Genomic DNA, 20329 nt, shown 5'->3' on the forward strand with positions numbered 1-20329 from the left:
AAAAATAGCTGTCTCTTGCTGGCAACTGCTGAAATCCGTTTTCAACCTGATAATCCCTCATGAATCACTGATAGTGTTGACCTGAACCAATCTTAAGTAGCTATCAACTACCCTGAATCTCCTATAGGGAATTAAAATCATTTTTAGCGTATTTCACTTCTTTGCAAATCACATTTGAAGTATTTTTGCCTGTGTTTAAAAACATACCGGTCACTCTAAGCTTGCTAGGGGGGAACTGAATTGGTATTGCATTTGATTGTATTCCTGAAAATTGTGTGCTCCCCTTCCATCTCCTTATATTGCATGGGGGGGAGTGAATTGTCAAAAGAAAAAGTGATCATATTATCTCTATAAATCATCTCAGTTATTTCTGTGCTGCATTCTTTTCCATCATTGCATTTCCTTGAAACCATAAAGCATTCTCAGCTACCTTATCCTCTCTATACCAACTCCTAAATAATTAAAAAAGTGTGCTAGTGTAATATTATCCATTGTTGATCACTGTCATATTCATAAGTGTACTATCAAATATGCATTTATTTATAAAAGTGTGATATGTATATCTTGTTTAATTTTCAATAAATCTTTTAATTTGCAAAACAAACCTACTTCTTGGCTCAGTGAGGTCAGGGGTATTCCAAGAGAGGGGCGTTATACAAGGGTTTATCATCCAGATCTATGAACTTGTCATAAAAATATATACATAAGGGCTTCCTTGGGGCATCCCAGACTAGGCATTGACTCAGTTGGAGTGCTGAATTGAAATCGCTTAACAGAGTGGGGGCTCGAGCCGGGACATCTGGATTAGATCTACCACTTGTGCAGCTTAATATAGTGTGCTAACTGACAGGATACATAAATCCTGTTGGATCACCACGCTGTGTTACACTGTAAAATCACCCCTCAAAAGAAGGACGCTCTAAGGAGACGGTCAGTTTTGCAAAATAAAATACAAACTTCTGTAAGTCAGGAAGGAAATCAATTTACAGAATGACGACATTGGTAGATATGAAGATAGCTAGAGAGCACCTCTTACATAAACTGTTTGTGAGAGGTGAATGGTCTGGACAGGACCAGAATGTGTGGCTGCAGGCGATCACACAACAGGTCAATGCGACTGGGTTAGACAGCTGGAAAGATCAGGGTCCCTTACATGTGGCCCTGAGCGATCTATACATGGCCCCTAAGGCCAAAGATGAGCACAACAAGAATGTTAGGATAGCAGCATATTTGTATTTATATATGGGAGCCATACAGGACAAATGTGCTGAAGGCCAAGATCTGGCGAATAGGCAACAGATGGCATTAGAGAAGGCCCAATCTGACCTGGTCTCTTCTGAGCAGAGGCCGCAGAGGAGCCAGGATTCAGAAAATGATAGTAGGCAGTATATCATTAAAATAAAAGAGGATATATGTATCCTGCAACAGGAAAAGTCTGACCAGGATACCAGATTTCTGGCCTTGCAGAAGGAGTGCCAAGAAGGTTTGGACGCCCTACTGCAGAGCCAGAAAAAGCTGGAGCAACAACTGGACTTCAAAAGGGCATGCGCAGAGCAGGTAGTCACCCTGCAAAGCCACCTAGATAGGGAGAAGGCAGAGAGCAACAAACTGATTCTGAAAGACCTGGATACCCAGACAGAATCTGAGGAGGAGCGCCAGAAAGCTGGTGCCTTTCAAAGGCAGAGGGACGACCTGGCGGCACAGATGCAGGCTCTTAGTCAGGAAAGGGACACCTTAGGCCAGGAAGTCTGCCCCTTAAAAAGAAAAATGGAAGAAAATCACCTGGCCATCCAGGGACTGGGTGACCTCCAAAAAGAGCATTAAAAGTTGTTGGAGCACACCAGGAGGGTGGAAGATGCTCTGGCAAGAAAGGAGCAGGCCAGTAGGAATGGGACTCAGGAGGTAACCCTCCTGCAGTAAAGAATGGCCCAGTACTCCAAGACTAACCAGGAAGCACAGAGAGAGAATGAGGCTCTCTGCCAGGACAATGATAGGCTCCAGCAACAGGTAGCCATGCAGGAGAGACTGATAGAGTCTAGTAAGGCCTTGACTGAGGAACTGAAAGCACAGGCTCTTGCATGGCATAGGGAGCAGGGGCTGATAGAGATGAGGTTTGCTGGGAAAGGGAAACACCTGAGCATAACCTCAGGAGCTCTAGTACCAGAGGCTTTCACCTCTCCCAGTCCCTGGACTCTGCCACCCCCATGTCCCCTGGCGCACATGAGCACAGGGCCACAGGGATGGCAGATTACTACCAGCCAAAAGTATGGGGCTCATAGGCCAGTACCACCCAGGAATGGATAGGCGGGCATCCGTGTATGGGCACCTAAGTACAGTGCAATTTAGTGTGGAACCCCAGGAGTAGGCCCATTAAGGGCATCCTGAAAACCTCTGCCCAGTTAGGTCAGTGGGGGGGTACCCATCAAATCCTGGCAGCAAGGAGGGATCTGAAGACTCCTCTGAGCATCACAGGACACAGGAGACCAGGTCCCCACATTCTGCTAGCCATTCCCAGGCTCGCAGAATCCGGGAAAACCTGGAAGATCAGACGGGCACCTCTGGGAGCAGTGCTTCTGAGTCAGAGGATGAATGGACCAGGGTTACCCGAACCAAAAAGGACAATAAGGAAAAAAGGCCTTGCTTAAGGACCCCTTAAAACAGATTAAGGCAATAAGGAGTGTCATCACCCCTTATCACAAGAACGCCAAGTATTCTGTTTGGGAACACTTGGAGCTTCATTAGCAAATGATGGAGACTTTCCATTTGAAGGACAGCAATAGCTGCATTCAGTATGTCAAATGGACATTCTCCCCGGAATACTCCAGTTTCTTTGCGGGGCTGGAAGACCAAAACCATTCAAGATGGTCCACATATAGGGCGGCCATCTTGAAACATTTTTCTGTTCACCGGAATTCCCAAGAGGCTCGCAAGGTAGCCTCCAATTTTCAATGTGGGGAGGATCAGGCCCCACAAGAATTTGTGCAGGAATTGAAGCGTGCCTTTGCGCAGACTACCAGAAGGGTGCGCACGGACAGTAGAGAGTTGTAAATCCAGCCCCAAAATCATCCATCCTTCTTTCCCCAATTCCCTGAGCCCAGACCACCTAATCCGGGAGAGGGGAGGCCAAGGGTGGAGGGGTACCCAAATCTTCCTAACCCGAGGTATTACCAGAGAAGGGATAGCTACCCTTCCCGGGATTAGCCCAGGGGAGAAAATAGAATCCTGTATCTGCCTGAGTGGGTTTCACAGTTAGAACGCCAGGTCCAAGGTATGGCACGGGATCTGGGTCACATGCTGAGGGCGCAACAGAACCCTCAGATGAGCATGCCAGCGCAGAATGCCCCAAACTCTGGACCTAGTGCTCCAGAACAATGACGGGGCAGCACCCCGATAACCCACCGGTTCCCAGGGAGGAGGCACAAGGGTAAGGGGGGTGTAAAGCCTTGGAGGAAGCTTCCTTCCCCACTTGTAAACAGCCCCTGGAAACCCAGGAACCGGAAACAAAATCTCCTACTCCTGAAAGTCTGCCACCCAAGGAGCAGAGAGGAGGTAGGAGAAACAAAGGACCCAAACAGACCCAGTTTGTGGAGGAGGTACAGATCTTCCAATTTGAGGGAGAGGGATCCTCAGAGGATCCTGGGAAAAGGATCTTCTCCTTCAGAGATGGGCAAACTCCTCCCAAAGAAAAATGGGTCCCAAGGGATCCAAATCCAGACTGGGTAGATGTGGGGACTGAGCTAGCGCCGCCCATCATCTCATCCCAGAACCAACAGCATCAAAATCCTCTGGTTCAAACCCATCCTGGTGACTGCCTCCAAAAAGGGGGGGGGGGGCGGCCCAGAACCAGGGGAACCCACAATGGCTCTGATTTCCAGTTGCCAACTTTTTCTTGTAGATTCCCATGACTCTCCACAGAATTCTGCCCAAATCACTTCTCTCGCAATGTCCAAAACTAAAAAATTAGCCCACCAGTTGTCCAAAAATGTGCATTATCTGTGCCCCCTTGAGGAGTAGGAGGGAAGATACTATGCCCTGGTACAAGTACAGGGGCAGGGTACAATTTTGGCACTGGCGGACACTGGATCCCAAGCTACCCTTTTGTACAAAAGGGCCTTTGATGAACTAAATGCAGGAAGGGGGGAGAATTACCGTATTCCTCTCACCTCTCTTCCTGGACAACTTCAGAACTTTGACGGGAAGGAAATTCCTGTCGAGGGGACTGCAGATTTGGACAGTAAAATTGGGTGACACAAGGTGAAACACCCGGTCATAGTAGTGACTCCAGAGGGCACCCCTTGTTTACTAGGGAATCACCTCCTGAGAAGGTTGTTACCCCTAATAGATTGCGTAAACAAGGTCCTCTGGACCCAGACTAGCCGACCAATAAAGTTAAAACAGAGTGTCAACCATGTTAGTTTAAACGGCACATGCCACATGGTTGAACAAAAATCTGACCAAGTAGAATTTCACTTCCAGAACAACCGTATTCCAGACGTGACAGTAATAGCAGTAGGACAACAGACTGGTGATGGGGGGTCCTCTCTATTTCTGAAAATCAACCTTCCTTCCAGTTTAAGGTCATATTCCACACTGGAAGGAAACACTCTGAAATTCTTTACTAATCCACAATCAGACATTCCCACTTCAATAGTTCTGAAAGATGTGAAATCAGCTCAGAGCCTGGCAGATATTCAGCAAATTGGAGAGCAGTTGTTGATCCCTGTTCAGTTAAATGATGGGAAGGACTCTGTTCTCGCTCGAGTGTGTGTGAACAACGGTAAGAGCTTCATCAGCGAAGCCATGTTCCGCCAACTCCCAAAAGATCCAGCCATTCCCACATTCAAACTGATAGACAAATGGGAAATGGACCTGGAAGCACCCAATTCGAAACATCTCCTGCCAACCAGGTCTATGCTCAAAATCTCCATTGGCAACAAGAGCATAGTCCATAATTTTTGGGTCGTGCGAGACGTCATTGCCGCCTTTTACTTAGGCAGTGACATTCTCAATCACTTTGGAACAATGAGATAGAGTAAAAATGCTCTATCAAGAACTGGTGCTCGCAGTTGGCCCTAAAGAGGGCTGAACATTATCTGTGCCAAATCATTATCTGGAACATTATTGTTCCGCCTTCTGTGAAGCCACAAAGGTGGGACCCAAGGCGTACGTGCATCTACACGACGACGTTGGGTCACCATAGAAACATTCAAATCCAGAAACAGTCATTCGCGCGCGAGGTTGACTCCTTTTTCCCCGCTCTTACTGCTTCAATTAACGTTTCTTGTTATTGATTAGTTTCCCTGTGGGTTTTACAGGAGCCCGCACTTCTACTTGTTGCTTCTCACACATATGGAGAAACATTTAAGAATTATTTGAAACATAAGGTATGGGAAATTTTATATAAACAAGGTTTTGTTAATTTGCGGTATATATAGATACTCAGTTATTGACATAGAGCTTTTTCTGCTTTTTTCTTTTCATGTTCTTTCTGTTGTGGAACCCTTGGATTGGGTATGTGTTTAAATTTGTTCATCTGAAACGTTGTTGTTATGCAATGGTTGACAATTACTGAAATGTTGGTTAATGTAGATAGATCACTGAATCAATGTACCGCCCTGATGAAAGTTTTTTGTAACCGAAATGCATTGGCATCTGTACATATGATCCTAACCAGATTTGGTGCAACCTCATTAATTATGACAGAATAATATTCAAAAAGAGCTACGAAAAAGGAATGTGAATAAACATTTCTATAAATCATCATAAGTGACAGCGATAATTTATTACTATATAAGTTGTGGACAAACTACTTGATACATTATCTTCCGAATTTTCAGCCCTCTTTAGGGCCAACTGCGAGCACCAGTTCTTGATAGAGCATTTTTACTCTATCTCATTGTTCCATGATTTTTTGGTCCTTATGCCACAAGACCTGTTTATAACTGGTAACCCCAGGCGAAAGCTTTTCTAGATTGAACAACTTTCAATGTTCAACGTATGAGTTACATCGTAGTGCCCTACTTTACCTTCGTTTTTGTTACTTCATTCTCAATTGCTTTGCCATTAGTTTGGACCTAATAAACTTCAAAGCGTGGTCTTGATTAGCGGATAATCCCGTGGGCTTTGATGATCCAGAAAAAAGCATTTAGGTCAGCTCAATTGCTACCTTATGCAGTTGAAATTCAGATTAAAGAGGAAGTCACCATCCCAGAAAGGACCCGACAATTCTCACCGGAAGTGAAAGTTAAAAGAGGACAAAAATTGAAAAACCCTGATGCTTATATTCATCTAAATGCTTCTCTCCAACAGCAAGGATTGGGGGTAAACCAAACACCATTAGTCAACATAGAACATGACACCATTCCAATAGAGGTGGATAACAGCGACTTAAAGAGGATTACTCTAGCCGCAGGCACCATTATTGGAATGGCAATTGATGACCGACATTTCGCCATTGATTTAGGAAATGAACTGCTAGGACCAATCCCCAAGGACTGTTTTGACAGTGACAGAGATGACAATACAACACCAGACAGGATCTTTACCCGGCATGAGGGGAACTTCTTGGTGCACACTTCCTGCCCTTATGGTAAGGAAGATGTGACTTGTGACATCAGGAGGGATGAGGTGATTTTCCAGGTCCATGAGGGCTGCCTTTCCCACCTGAAGCCTCCAGTCCAAATCAGCACCCTGACCAGGGACTTCTCCACCAAGCTGGACGAGGCCGCTGAGATAGCAAAACCAGAAGTCTTTCCAGGCTTCAGGCAGATGGTGGAAGAGAGAGTCAACCTAGCTGAGGCCTTTGTGACTCTGGAACAAAAGCAAAAGTTGAAACAAGTTTTCTTGGATTTCCAAGATCTCTTTGCGGTAGACTCATATGACTGTGGTCACACCGACATCCACACAACAACAATTCCCATGGACCCTGTCATGACTCGCGTGTTTGTGAAGCAATATCGCTTGCCTCTCACATCCATGGAGTCCCTTACTGAAAAAATTAAGAACCTTGAGTCCCGGGGGATAATCCGTCCAGTACGCAGCACCTTCAATAATCCGGTGCTGGGAATATTGAAGCCAAACGGCCAGTGGAGACTCTGAGCTGACCTTACGGACCTCTTCCCTACATTCACCAAGGGCTGGCCCAGATTCAGGAGTCACAGGTATTCACTGCAATAGACCTGACCAACGGATATTGGACCGTCCCTGTCAGTAGGGAGGACCAATACAAACTGGCTTTTACCTTTGGGGGCCAGCAGTACACATGGACCCAGACTCCCTTCGGATAGCTCAACTCCGGCAATGAATTCAACATTTTCCTACATAAGGCCATGCCCGGCCTGGGTGCGAGGGGTAACCTGGCTTATGTAGATGATGTCCTCATCAAAAGTTCATCTGTGGAGGAACACATAGCGGAGATCCGTTATGTTCTAGTTGAGGGCCGCCGGAGCAAAACTTTCCTTTCAGAAAGCATAGTGGTGTAGGACCCGTGTTAATTTCTTGGGGCATGAGATTCCTCCTCAGGGTCTCTGTCCCCAGGAAAAGAAAGTGGAAGCACTCCAGAAACTGAAAGACCCTACAACTCTTCGGGAACTAAGGAGCCTCCTTGGACTGACTAATTACAGCAGAAAGTCAGAGGGCTACGCAGAGATCACCAGACCCCTGATTCATCTCTTGAAGGGGGGTCAAGTGGGAATGGGGTCCAGAACAATCCGAGGCATTAAGACAGCTCAAAAGAAGCCTCTCACAAGCGCCCTGCCTAGCTTACCCTGTCAGAAACAAGGAGTTTTTCTTGGAGACAGGGTTCTCTAATACATGCTTGACTGCAGTATTATATCAAAAGCATGACAAGGTCAATAAAGTAATCTCCTATGCGAGCAAAACTTTATCCTCTGTGGAGGAAGAATTCAACGATTGTGAGAAGACACTCCTGGCAACGGTGTGGGCATTGAAGAGTTGCCGTCCGTTTATCCAAGGGGAACACATCATAGTGGAGACGAAACACCAGCCTCTGCAATAACTCCAAAGTGACAGAATCCGGGCCGGAAATGTGAGTAATTCCCGAATTACTTCCTGGATTCTGTCAATGCAAGGCTTTCCTGTGGAGGTCAGATATGGCCAAAACAAGAAGAGTCCCCTCGCGCAAGGTCTGGCTGATTTGCATGATTGTGCCAGAGAAAACTGTCTCGAGGACGAAAGTCTTAAACTCAAGGACAACATGGAGGCATACCTTAATTCCCCACACAAAGTCTTTGAAGAAGACAAGTGTGAGGGAATGCCCACTTTCTATGTGGATGGATGCTCTTACCATATTGAAAACAACAGGGGAAAAAGAACTGGTGGCCGGCGTAGGGAATGCGTGGGTGAATGAGTCTCCAGAACCCTCGCTGGGTACACAATTGGTCCCCGAAGTAGTCAAGTAGCAGAGTTGATGGCTGTGCATCAAGCCATCCTCCCTGCTGTCTAACATCAACTCCACGAACTGGTCATAATCACAGATTCGGATTATGTACGGAACGGGTTCGTGGAGCACCTGGTTAATTGGAAAACCAGAGGCATGTTATGTGCTAATAACAAACCCTTGAAACATGGGAAGTTAATTCAAAACATTGATGATCTGGGCACCGTGAATGGGATGACCATCTACTGGAAGAAGATCAAGGGTCATTCCAAAGTAGAGGCACCAGACAAAACTGGAAATGATTTAGCTGATCAGCTGGCCAAAACCGGGGCCATCCAACGGGATCTAATAGAGATGGGGTACCTGTTGTGGGAAATCCAGGTCACTGCTATCACTATGTCCCAGACAAATGCTCACAATGATCTTTCAACTGCACAATGGAGTAAGTAGACCCCAGATGATGATTTGATTACGGCTCAGAAGGGGGATCCAATAATTGGTAAGTTTTACCAACGCATTGAGGACCCTGAGACCTTTCCCCTGACGGATACCTATTACATTGGGAAAGAGGACCTTAGAGTGTTGATGAAATGTCCAAAAATGTTCCGAATCCAAGACGGTTTGTTGGTAAGGAAATCCCAAGCTGGCCTCGACCAGTGGGTGGTTCCTACCTCATTCCGAAGCCTGATGTTAAGTCACGCCCATGATGCAGCCACCGCCGGTCATAGGGGGTTTCATACAACACTTGAGATCTTAAGAGAGATTGTTTACTGGCCACACATTGGGCAGGACCTTGACCAATACTTGAAGGGGTGTCTTGAGTGTGCACAATTTCAGCCAACATCCCTTACACACTGTGCGCCTCTCCAAAAGAGGGGGATGACATTGCCATGGTCAGATTTGCAAGTTGACATCATAGGCCCCGTGATTCGCTCCTCTAGGGGAAATAAGTACATGTTGACGGTGACATGCTTATTTACTAAATGGGTGGAATGTCTCTCGGCCCCAAACTGCAAGGCAGAAACAGCAGCTGCCCTGATGATCAACCATATCTTTTCGCGTTTTGGTCTACCCCAAAGGATTGAGTCAGACAGAGGTAGCCACTTCACCAGCGAAGTAATGACAAAGATGTGGGAGATACTGGGGGTTAAAAGGAAGCTACACATTGCTTACCAGCCAGCCTCTTCTGGTGCAGTAGAACGTTACAACGAACCATTGTGAGCATCTTAAAAAAGTTTGTGGCAGATTCTGGGCCAAGTTGGGATATCCGATTACCTCTGGTCCTAATGGCCATCAGATCTACCCCTTCATCTGCAACTAAAATGTCACCATTTGAGCTTATGACTGGATGCAGGATGGTGCTTCCCCAGCATTTGCTCTACAGGACCCAAGAACAAACATTGATCAATGCCTCCACAACGCATGAGTATGTTGAATATTTAAGGAAACACCTCCAACATGCTTTTGCCTATGCTCAGCGAAACCTAGAAAGATCAGCCGATAGCATGAAGACTCGCTATGATTTGAAGACTACCAGGAAAGAATACAATGTAGGAGACCGGGTCTATCTATACAATTTCCAAAGGAACCAGGCCAAACAGCGGAAATTTCTGCCTACATGGAAGGGACCTTTTGAAATTGTAGACAAGATCTCCCCAGTCGCCTACAAGATCCGCATCCCCAAAGGCAGTTTGGTGGAAGGGGAAGACAAGTGGGTCCATATAAATCAGCTAAAGTTTTGCCGTCCCAGGCACACTCTGCAGCAACTGGAGGAGTCCTCTTCAATCCCAGAGGTGTCCGCTCCAGAGTAATACAAGTCCAACCCTATAATATTCCACATATAGCCTATAAAAGTCTATGATTCTTGAATGCAAATGTCTCCTGATATATAAAATGTATATGTTTGCCCCACCATTAATAGTGGTGGGGAAATGTCTACGAATATGTTTCTGCCGCTCTGCTTTGTCATCCTAGGAGAGATAAACCATGGAGACTGACCAAGCAGGACGACCCAGGGACCGGGGGCAAAGATCAGAGGGGCCCGGGGTAGCGCCTGAAACTCCCATCAGGACCGGCAAGGAGAACCGACCGATCCACCCTGATGGAAGAAAAGATGCTGAACTGTGCCATCTGTGGAATCAGAAGAAGATGATGCGGACATCCCAGCACATGGATCAAAACATCCTTTGCACCCTACTCCCCCTCGACTCGAAATCATAGTGCAGTCGGGCGGGGGGGCTTGTCAGGTGTCTTGACCCACGTTTGAACTATTATGCTACAACATTTTTGCGCCAGAATCCAGGAAAGCCGCGCAGTTTTTGCGCACACCAAAATGGTCACCTGACCTGCCACCCACTAGTGCGAGCGTGATGGGCCAGAAGCGCCATGAGTGAAACGTGGTGCCAAAGGAAAAATAACAGTGCCTGTTAGCTCAAAAAGCGCTTTGAAATCACATTTGTTTCTCTGAAATGCAAGCTCAAAATGCCTATTTCAAACATTGCAAGATATTCAAAAATCTTACTGAACACCAGCAGACGTCTGATAGAATGAAGTCTTGGGTGCATACCAAATCTGGAAAGATGAAGAGCCTAAAATAATGTTCATAACAAAACTGGCTGAGCTGTGGATGTCAGCAGCTTAAGTAAAATTGGACTTAAAGCCAATAAAATCGAAATGTTTAAAATAAATGAGTGATTTACTTTGGAGTGTCACATAGGTTGCAACTGTTTAAATGTCATAGTTTTGAACTTAGAATCAGCGTTCTCGCTGCATGTGTCAAAATTGTACGTTTGATTTGAATGAAGAAAAATGGGAACAAAAGTGACATCTGGCTGAAACCTGGCTTAAAGGGATTGAATTCTGCCCGGCAACTACCCCCGACAGGAGTTGAAACTTGCCCAGCAACTGTATTCACAGGCCTGGCCTCCCTTCTGCTGCCCCACCAAAAGGGGATCACAACTCTCTGATTGAATCAGGGGAGGGGTGCCTGGGACTGTAGGAAAACAGAACAATGAACTTCCCTTTGCTCCAAGCAATTTTTAAATCAGGGGGTCGTAAATGGCTTCCTCTTGGAAGGAAATGGAAGGGGCACTGCCTCTGTGAGCCAGCTGAGCTTGGAGGAAGTGGACAAACCAGAAATTCCCCCATGTGCTTTGGGAAACCACACCCCTCTGGGCAAGAGCATAAGTTTAGAAAGATGGATAATTCATAGTACATAATTGTCAAAATTATATGAATAACATCATGATTCCTGTGATTTTTCTGTGCACATTTTAAGAGGTGTTAGGACTCTGTGGTATGTTCTGGGGGTAGTAGCGGAAAATAGGGTATTACTCCAAATGTATGTATGTTAAAAATCTGACACTTCATCATCTGATGCCCATATTCCTTGCACACATTTGTGTAAATTCTGGAAAAGTTTAGAGGTTGTGTTCTGGATGAAAAGGGCAGAATTCTGTCAGAAGCGGACACGACATCTTACAAAGACAGGGATCGGATGGTTTGGTGCTACAGAAAATATGTTAACTGGACATATAATAAAACTTGTACATAGATAAATATGCATTTAAGTCAAAATTGGGTGCAAAGTGACAAGGGGAGTGTTCTTTTTGTATGCCATAAAAAGGATGCCGGATGACTCACAATTCAGTTCCGCAGTCAGGCGACAGAGAATCCTAAGCCTATCAGGATTCTCAGAGGGTTGGGCATAGAAAGTCAGCCTTCCCACCCATTTTCAAAAGACATAAAAAGACCCACTGAAACCCAGGTAGGGACTGCTGTTTCCACTTACTTGCGAAGTACTTTGACGGACGACTTCAAATTCAGGCAATATCCAGAGACAAGAATTTAGGAAACCAGACTCCAGACTTTAAATCCAGACAGATACTGAGATCCAGAACTTAGACTCCAGAACTTAAAGCAGATCCACAAGCTGAATCCTTTTCAGCAGGCTTCAAAATCTTTTGCAACCTGATATTCAACAGCCGGGCGAGCTGTTTAATTCTGGCTAGAACCCTGTGCCAGAACCCAGAAAGCAGAGCTGTATCCATACCGCCGTGCAGTGCCGATAGAAGACCAGACCCAGACCAGACCGCTGTGCAGTGCCAGAACTTTTGCCAGAACCAGAGATCCAGACCAGCAGAGCAGAGAGAACCGCAGCTAAACCTGTTGACCAGATCTGTGTCGAGGCCCATTCCTTCCAAAATTAGAAGTGAGTATCCAGCCAGAGCTGTGCAAACCAATCTCGTAGTTTAAAATAATCTAATTCAAACCATTTCCACCTATTTAGAACTGCATAGAAATCGTGTGTCCATTCTGTGATTTCACACCTGTGAAAATGTCATTTGCCATTTGAATCATACTTTATTTCTGAAAATCTACCTCCACAAAATCGTCTGTATCTTTTGAACCGCGTGTGCTAGGAACGCCCTTGGAAAAAGTGCAGCAAAATGAAAACTAGCTCAATCTCACCACACGTTAAAAATACCTGTCTCTTGCTGGCAACTTCTGAAATCTGTTTTCAACCTGATAATCCCTCATGAATCACTGATAGTGTTGACCTGAACCAATCTTAAGTAGCTATCAATTACCCCGAATCTCCTATAGGGAATTAAAATCATTTTTAGCGTATTTTCACTTGTTTGCAAATCACATTTAAAGTATTTTTGCCTGTGTTTAAAAACATACCGGTTGCTCTAAGCTTGCTGGGGGGAACTAAATTGGTATTGCATTTGATTGTATTCCTGAAGATTGTGTGCTCTCCTTCCATCTCCTTATATTGCATGGGGGGGAGTGAATTGTCAAAAGAAAAAGTGATCATATTATCTCTTGTGGAAATCATCTCAGTTATTTCTGTGCTGCATTCTTTTCCATCATTGCATTTCCTTGAAACCATAAAGCATTCTCAGCTACCTTATCCTCTCTATACCAACTCCTAAGTAATTTAAAAAAGTGTGCTAGTGTAATATTATCCATTGTTGATCACTGTCATATTCATAAGTGTGCTATCAAATATTAATTTATTTATAAAAGTGTGATATATATATCTTGTTTAATTTTCAATAAATCTTTTAATTTGCAAAACAAACCTACTTCTTGGCTCAGTGAGGTCAGGGGGATTCCAAGAGAGGGGCATTATACAAGGGTTTATCATCCATATCTATGAACTTGTCATATAAATATATAAATAAGGGCTTCCCTGGGGCATCCCAGACTAGGCATTAACTCAGTTGGAGTGCTGAATTGAAGTCGCTTAACAACCTCACAATTGGAGGACTTTATAAAGGACTCCTCTTTCAGCAGGGTCCAACGAAATATTCTCAAGTGATAATCTAAGGATGCTCCCAAATGATTCCCATAAGTGGTGTGGGACCCCTTTTTTTAAAGGCAAAAGAACAGGTGATTGGACTAAAGCTAGTCCACATTAGGGGTTGAATCCCTGATATTGAAATGAGTGGACCTTGCCCTTCTGACATCATACCCAAAGTGCTTCATGCTACAGGAAGTGGAGGTGACAGGAAAGAGATCTCTCCCTGGCTATGCTAACTCTGCCCCTTTCCTACTCAATAGGAACAAAGGCCCTTAGGAATGCAGCCACCCTGTGTGAGGCCTGGCTCTATGTGAATGGGTGTGTCCTTTCATTCCTTTTCCCAAGTCAGTGTCCTGTGGAACGGCTGTCCCTGGGAGAAGGATGATACCGGCCCTTACATATGAACAAACATAGGCAGTCCCACCAGGATACAGTCATGTCAGTGGACAGGTGATGGCCTTATCTGAAAGGAATACACATAATCCTTCCACAACTGAAATGGGCCCACTGGACTGACACATATGCAATATTTAATGTGGCTGCAATGACTACAAGTAGGGCCCTGCACCATGCCTTATCCCAGTCATAGCATTATTCGTAGAGTTTATTCTGCCACTGTCATGATTAATTAGGACCATTATAGTTTTGGTACAAAGGAAAATATCGTAAATGCAGGTCCTGTGCTGCAGAGACTTGGCTGTCACTGCAGCTGTCAAATGGGCAGCTGTGACCTCTGTACCTGCTCTGTGCCACTGGTAGAGCAGGCAGTGTAAATCAGGCTACTGATGCAGCAGGTCACTGATAACACTATGCTTTTGTATTTTGTATTTAATTGAGATTTTTAAGCGCCTTCGCCACGGCGCTGTACATTGAAGAAAGCTGATACAAAATATGACATGATTAGTCCAATCACAAACAATGTGGGGATGGGTTAAAGAAGTGAGGGCAGAAGATGGGCCTTAAGGTGGGAGCAAAATATATGAAAAGAGGGAGAAGCTCGATATCAGGTGGTAGTGCATTCCAGTATTTTGGGGCTAGAAGAGGGGGGGAATGGAACTGCGAAGAGGCACAAAGCGGTTTAGGCGAGCAGGGAAGGTGGAGATGCTGAGAGTGGAAGGAACGTGAGGGTTAAGAGAGGGAGCCAACTCATGATAACATTTGAAAACGATACAGAGAAAGTGAAATAAAAGACGCAAGTCATAAGAGAGAAAAAAGATGGAAAGAAGAGACTGGGCAATAGAAGAGCAAGGGGAGAGTGAAAAAAGAAGCTGAATTGCTGAATTAAAGACCGAACATAGTGGACTAAGATGGGAAGAAGGAAGGCCGAAGAGTAGGGCAGAACAAGACAAGAGAGAATTGAAGAAGTAATGAGAAGTTTAGCAGCATGAAAGGATAGAAAGGGCTGTACCTTGTGATAAGATTTGTTATTTATAACTTGCTTAATCGCCAGAAGTTTCTAAGTGCAGACCTGGGGATCGAACCTCTGTTGCTCCATGTCGTCTTGCTTCCAAGGTGAGCACGTTGCCCCTGAGCTATCCTCCCGAGGCTTGTGAATATTAAAGGGAAGGAAATGGCAAGTAGGGGCAGCCAGAGAGATGTGAGAGGCAACGTTTAACAAAGAGTCAAAAGTAACACCAAGGTTGTGGGCCAAATGGGGAAAAGGGATGACAGAGGACAGGAAAAGGAGAACGGAGGAGGGGGGAGAGAAGTGGAAGAGAGACCGGTGGGAAATAGAGAAATTTATTTTCTGAGGGATTAAGGTGAAGAAAGTGGGAGAGTATCCATCCCTGGATTGCTGAGATGCAAGATGAAACAGAGTCATGAAAGGAGTGAGGGAGAGTATAAAAAAAAAAATATTTGTGAACTGCCTGCATAGAAATGAAAGAAAAGATTGAATGATTCAATGATAGGGAAAAGGTTGATGCTGTGGATAGAAAAAGAAGGGGGCCTTGAGGAACACCATGTTTAAGATGTTGAGGAGGAAAAGTATGACCAGATTAAGATACAGAGAATGAATGATTGGAGAGATAGGAACGGAACCAAGTTAAACACAAAGTAGAGAGTCAAAGTGTAGAGAGTGAAGAAAGGAGAGTAGGGTGATCCACTGTGTCAAAAGCTGGAGAGACGTCTAGAATGATACGTATTGAAGGTGATTTATTGTGATGAGCCGAAAGAAGAGAATTAATAACATGGAGAAGGGCACTTTCTCTGCAGTTGCAGGAAGAAATCCAGATTAAGTCAGAGGGAGGAGAGAATGAAGATTAAGGTGTGAGGAGATCTGACAATAAACAACCTGTTGAAGGAGTTTTGAGAGAAAGGGAAGGAGAGAAATTGGATGGTAGATAATGTATGGTAGCTAAATAGAGAACATGGATTAAGGGAGGTTTTTTTAAGATGGGGATGATTAAAACATGCTTGAGGTAGAAGGGAAAGAGGGAGAGGATAAAGAGAGATTAGTAAGAGATGTCAGACAAGTGATGATAGAAGGGTAAACGATAGGGATTAGAGAAGCAGGCAGAAAGTCAAGGAGGGAAGAATTGGGATGTGCCCAGGTGATTAAAAGAGCTGTGTCAGAATCAGTAGCAGTGGTGAACAAGAGGGGTGGGGGAGGGGATGAAAGTTGTGTAGGTAAAGTTAAGGAAAGGGCACGAGTAGAACGTAAAGTAGTGACTTTAGAAATGAAGAAGTCAGAAGCGAACAGCGAGAAATAAATAGAGGGATCGGAGGCCGTAGGGCAAAGCCACCTGTCTATAACTTGGACCAAGCAACAGGGATGATGGAAGAGGGAGATGGTAAGGGAAGAGAAGTAGTGTTTTTTGCAGCAATGAGAAAAGCATCATAAAATGAGTGAAGTACAGAAAGGAGAGAGCAGTCAGAGGGAAGGTGATTCTTTTTCCAAGAATGCTCTGCCTTCTGTAACGCAGAGTGGAAGGAGCAAAGACCAGGAGTTATCCACAGCTCTGGAGGCTTACTGGAGAGGGAAAAGGGCCCAGATGGATGGACTAGATCAATGGCAGACAAAAGAGAGCTGTGAAGAGTATCAAAAGCAGTGTCAGTAGGGAGTGTGAAAAAAACAGGGAGCCTATGAAAGAGGAATCTGAGCAGCAGGGACCACAATCAAGACACATGACACATGACTCTGGCACCATCAGGTTTCATCCACCAGCTTCTACAGTCTGTCCTCCCTTGAGGGAGAAGCCAAAGGATTTGTCTCAAAGGATCTGGACAATTCTGCCACTCAAGACAATGCAATCCTCTTTGGGCTGGGTCGCCTCTTCCAAACCAGGTGGGTGGCAGACTGTCCAATTTCTCGCCCAATGGTAGCATTCCAAGTCAGACATCAGAGTCCTGGAATGTAAAAGAGAGGCTATTCCTTTGAATTCTCCTCTGTTTCCCCAGACTGGGCGCTGTGATAGGGGCAACTGCTCTGCAGGAGTACAGGGATGAGAAGTGTTTCTAATTTCCTGCTCTGCCCCACTACTACTAAACTAACAGCGCTCTCAATCATAAAAGTGAAACTGGCAAAACATGAATGGTACACCTCCTTCACCTCTTTCAATTAGCATGGGCTAAGGGCAGTCTATACTCTTCAAGGGTGGTGTGAGCTACTAAGGAAGTATCCAAAACAGCAATAGTACTCTCGTACCAAAATAAAAAATACAAAAAATATCCAGTCAAGATTCTATAGGAGTCATTAATTAAACTAAAAATACAAAAACATTCATTAAAACACTGATAAACCACCCCTCTACAGGAAGATACAGAACATGCACACTTTTGGATGAAGGGGGCACAGTAGGTCTAAAGACCGGAGTAGGCAGACACCAGTCTCTGCAGCAATGTTCATGTTTATGAATATGTCTTTTAAAAAAGGGTCAAGAGTGTTGTTTTAAATGGCTCTAGGGCCCTGAAACCTGGCAATGGGTCAGAACCATTACAAATTCCTTTCAGGCTTGTTCTGGTGCTCTGCCAGCATTGAACCGGGCATCTAGGAACTTTATAGCAATTTGAGGTTGTGTTGAGATGGTTTGAGTCAGCTTCCCAATGGATTTAGTTGGCATCAACGAAGTGTGAGTTGGAGCTCACAGATGGGTGGGGTTGGCATTGAGATGGTTTGAGTTGGTGCTTCAAATTGGTTGAGTCGGCGTTGTGACTGTTCAAGACAGCGGTCCTAATGAGTTTATTCAGCGTAGAGACAGCTCAAAGTGCGTGGAATGATAGAGGCACCTTCGGGGGTGTTGTAGCTGCTCGAAAATTACTTGAAACCGGTCGAGTCCGCTTGTAAGGATTTCACAAGGAGAAACAGTGACAAGAGCTGTTCTTTTTTTCCTAGGTTGCTGTGGGACCCCGTCCATGATCTGAGAGCATGAGGTAAGTCCTTCATCTGCCCTCTCCAGCCATGAGGGTTACTAGATCGCACTTGCAGGGCTGCCCCTTCCAGTACTCAGGGGTCTGGGCTACCAGTGTCTCGGCAGCAGGCAAGAACAGGTTGTTATGGGAACTCAGCCCCAGACAGTGATATACACAACTCTGACAGTGGCAGATTACACTGGAAAGACTGTTGAATAAAAATAAATACACGTCAAAGGGATCTTGGCTTCACGATTGCCACTCTATAGCTTTACCTTTTTTTCATCAATCTGCCACTGGGCCTTGTGGATGTACAGTTATATAGAATTTGGATTATGGGTGACCATTGTTAAGGGCAACACATGGTTGGAAATAATGTATATTACAATAAGCTTTTTCTCAGGAATGCATATGTTACTCTACTGCTGCTGTGATGCCAAACAACACAACTGCTGGTGTGTCAGTAGGCATGGCCCAGTCAAGAGAGCACATGTGCACTATACTTTTCACCATGTAGCTTTTGAGAAAAATGTGAGATATGATTAGAAGAGATCACTTCCTGAGATAGAGTTACCAGCCTCCAATTGAATTACAAAAAAATCAAAAAAGCTTATGATTGCCTAACTGCACAGAATGGATTCTGTCACAGCCGGAGAACCCTCAGTGAAGGCATGTAACAAGAGACTTACTAACAAGAGAAGGCAATCTCTCCAGTCAAGTTAAGGTCACCAAAGTCTCTGGGGATTACTGATAAGTAATTAACATCATGGGAGTTAAGGAGTTTCTCCTGAAAACTACTTCAAGATGGAAAACTTGCAGATATGGTACAATCACTTGAGTATTTAGGAATGTGACAAGGTAGAGCGGATGCGGGGGAAAGGCTCTTATTACTTACTGGTAATCTTCATAAAACCAAGTCACTCTCTTCCTCATCACAGTTATAAATTCTACCTTTCCTGGGCTGCTCGCCCCCTGATCCTGTGAGAATGTTCAGGCGGATAATGGGTACGATCTTATGGAAGAAGGGGGTTGGGGCATTTCTGTTTTGGAGGGACTACTTTAGGAGAATGTCTGGAGGGAAGGTGGATCGCCTTTAAGGGGATGGTCCACACCCTTGCCCCCTATCCTCATGTGGGGGCACAAAAGACTTCTGACTGTCTGTTGCAAGTAGTAAGAACCACGACCAGGCCCTGCCATCATCATTCAGCACTGGTAAAAGGTTGGAAGGGGTGCTCTGAAGAACCTCCACTGGCTCTGGAACAGCAGCCTGCATGCTCAGCCCAGAGTGAGCAGTGCCGTGCTGGTGAGACGACAGACGGTGTGGCCTCTGGTATCCCGGGGTGTGGTTTTACCTGCGCTTGGGTGATCCCTGCTCTTTTGTGGACTTAGAATGAGGGACTGTCCCCATGACCAACCGTGTCCCCAGTACGGCTTTGCTGGCTAGTGGGGTGCTCCGTACTCTTTTCTGGACTAATAAAGTGTTCAAAGTGTTAAGGTTCTAAATGTGTGTAGTTTAAACAAATGTATATATGTTTCTAAGCTCATACCATGACAATGAGGCGTGTTTAAGAAGCTGTGAACCCGTAAACGTGCTATGCTTAAAGTGGACTCAGTAGTTATGTATATTTGGAGTTGTGATCCCACGTATGACTCGCCTGCTTACAATAGGCCCAGTAAGAAAGCATGCCATCAGTGTTTGCCAGAGATACCTGTGTCTCAAGTAGTTACCACCATCCCTCATGAGCTAATGCTCTGTACATTATATATTCATCAGAACCACTGATGAAGAATGTGGTCACTTGCTTCAAGGTAACACACATTTTCAATACGATTTAAGAAAGTGAAATCTAAGCATTATGCACATTACTTATAATACGTCAAATCAAGAACTTGTGATACTCAGTATGAGTCATTTCTGTTTATGATTCCAAAACACATTCACAAAATTACATAAAACAAAGTAAATCACGGCATCCCAAATCTGTGATCTTAATGTTCTCTTATGTTAGATTGCATAAATTAAATTTCAGAAATCTCAATTTCACAATTTTTACAATAAGAGATTAAACATTTTCAACAAGATACAGTAACTATTGTGTGTCAGCTTGTTCTTATTGCCACACTGTCAATACAAAGTCTTGCATGATGTTGTGGCCAAATTCCACACTTCACTGCACGTTTCAGGGCTAAAAAACCCTTCTTCAGGTGAAACTGTTACTGCTGTCGTAAAATATCTGTGGAACAAAAAAACAATGTTGTCTCACTTGAACTAC

Source organism: Ambystoma mexicanum, chromosome 5q, assembly GCF_040938575.1.
Source record: "Ambystoma mexicanum isolate Mex_15411 chromosome 5q, UKY_AmexF1_1, whole genome shotgun sequence".
Classification (NCBI taxonomy): domain Eukaryota; kingdom Metazoa; phylum Chordata; class Amphibia; order Caudata; family Ambystomatidae; genus Ambystoma; species Ambystoma mexicanum.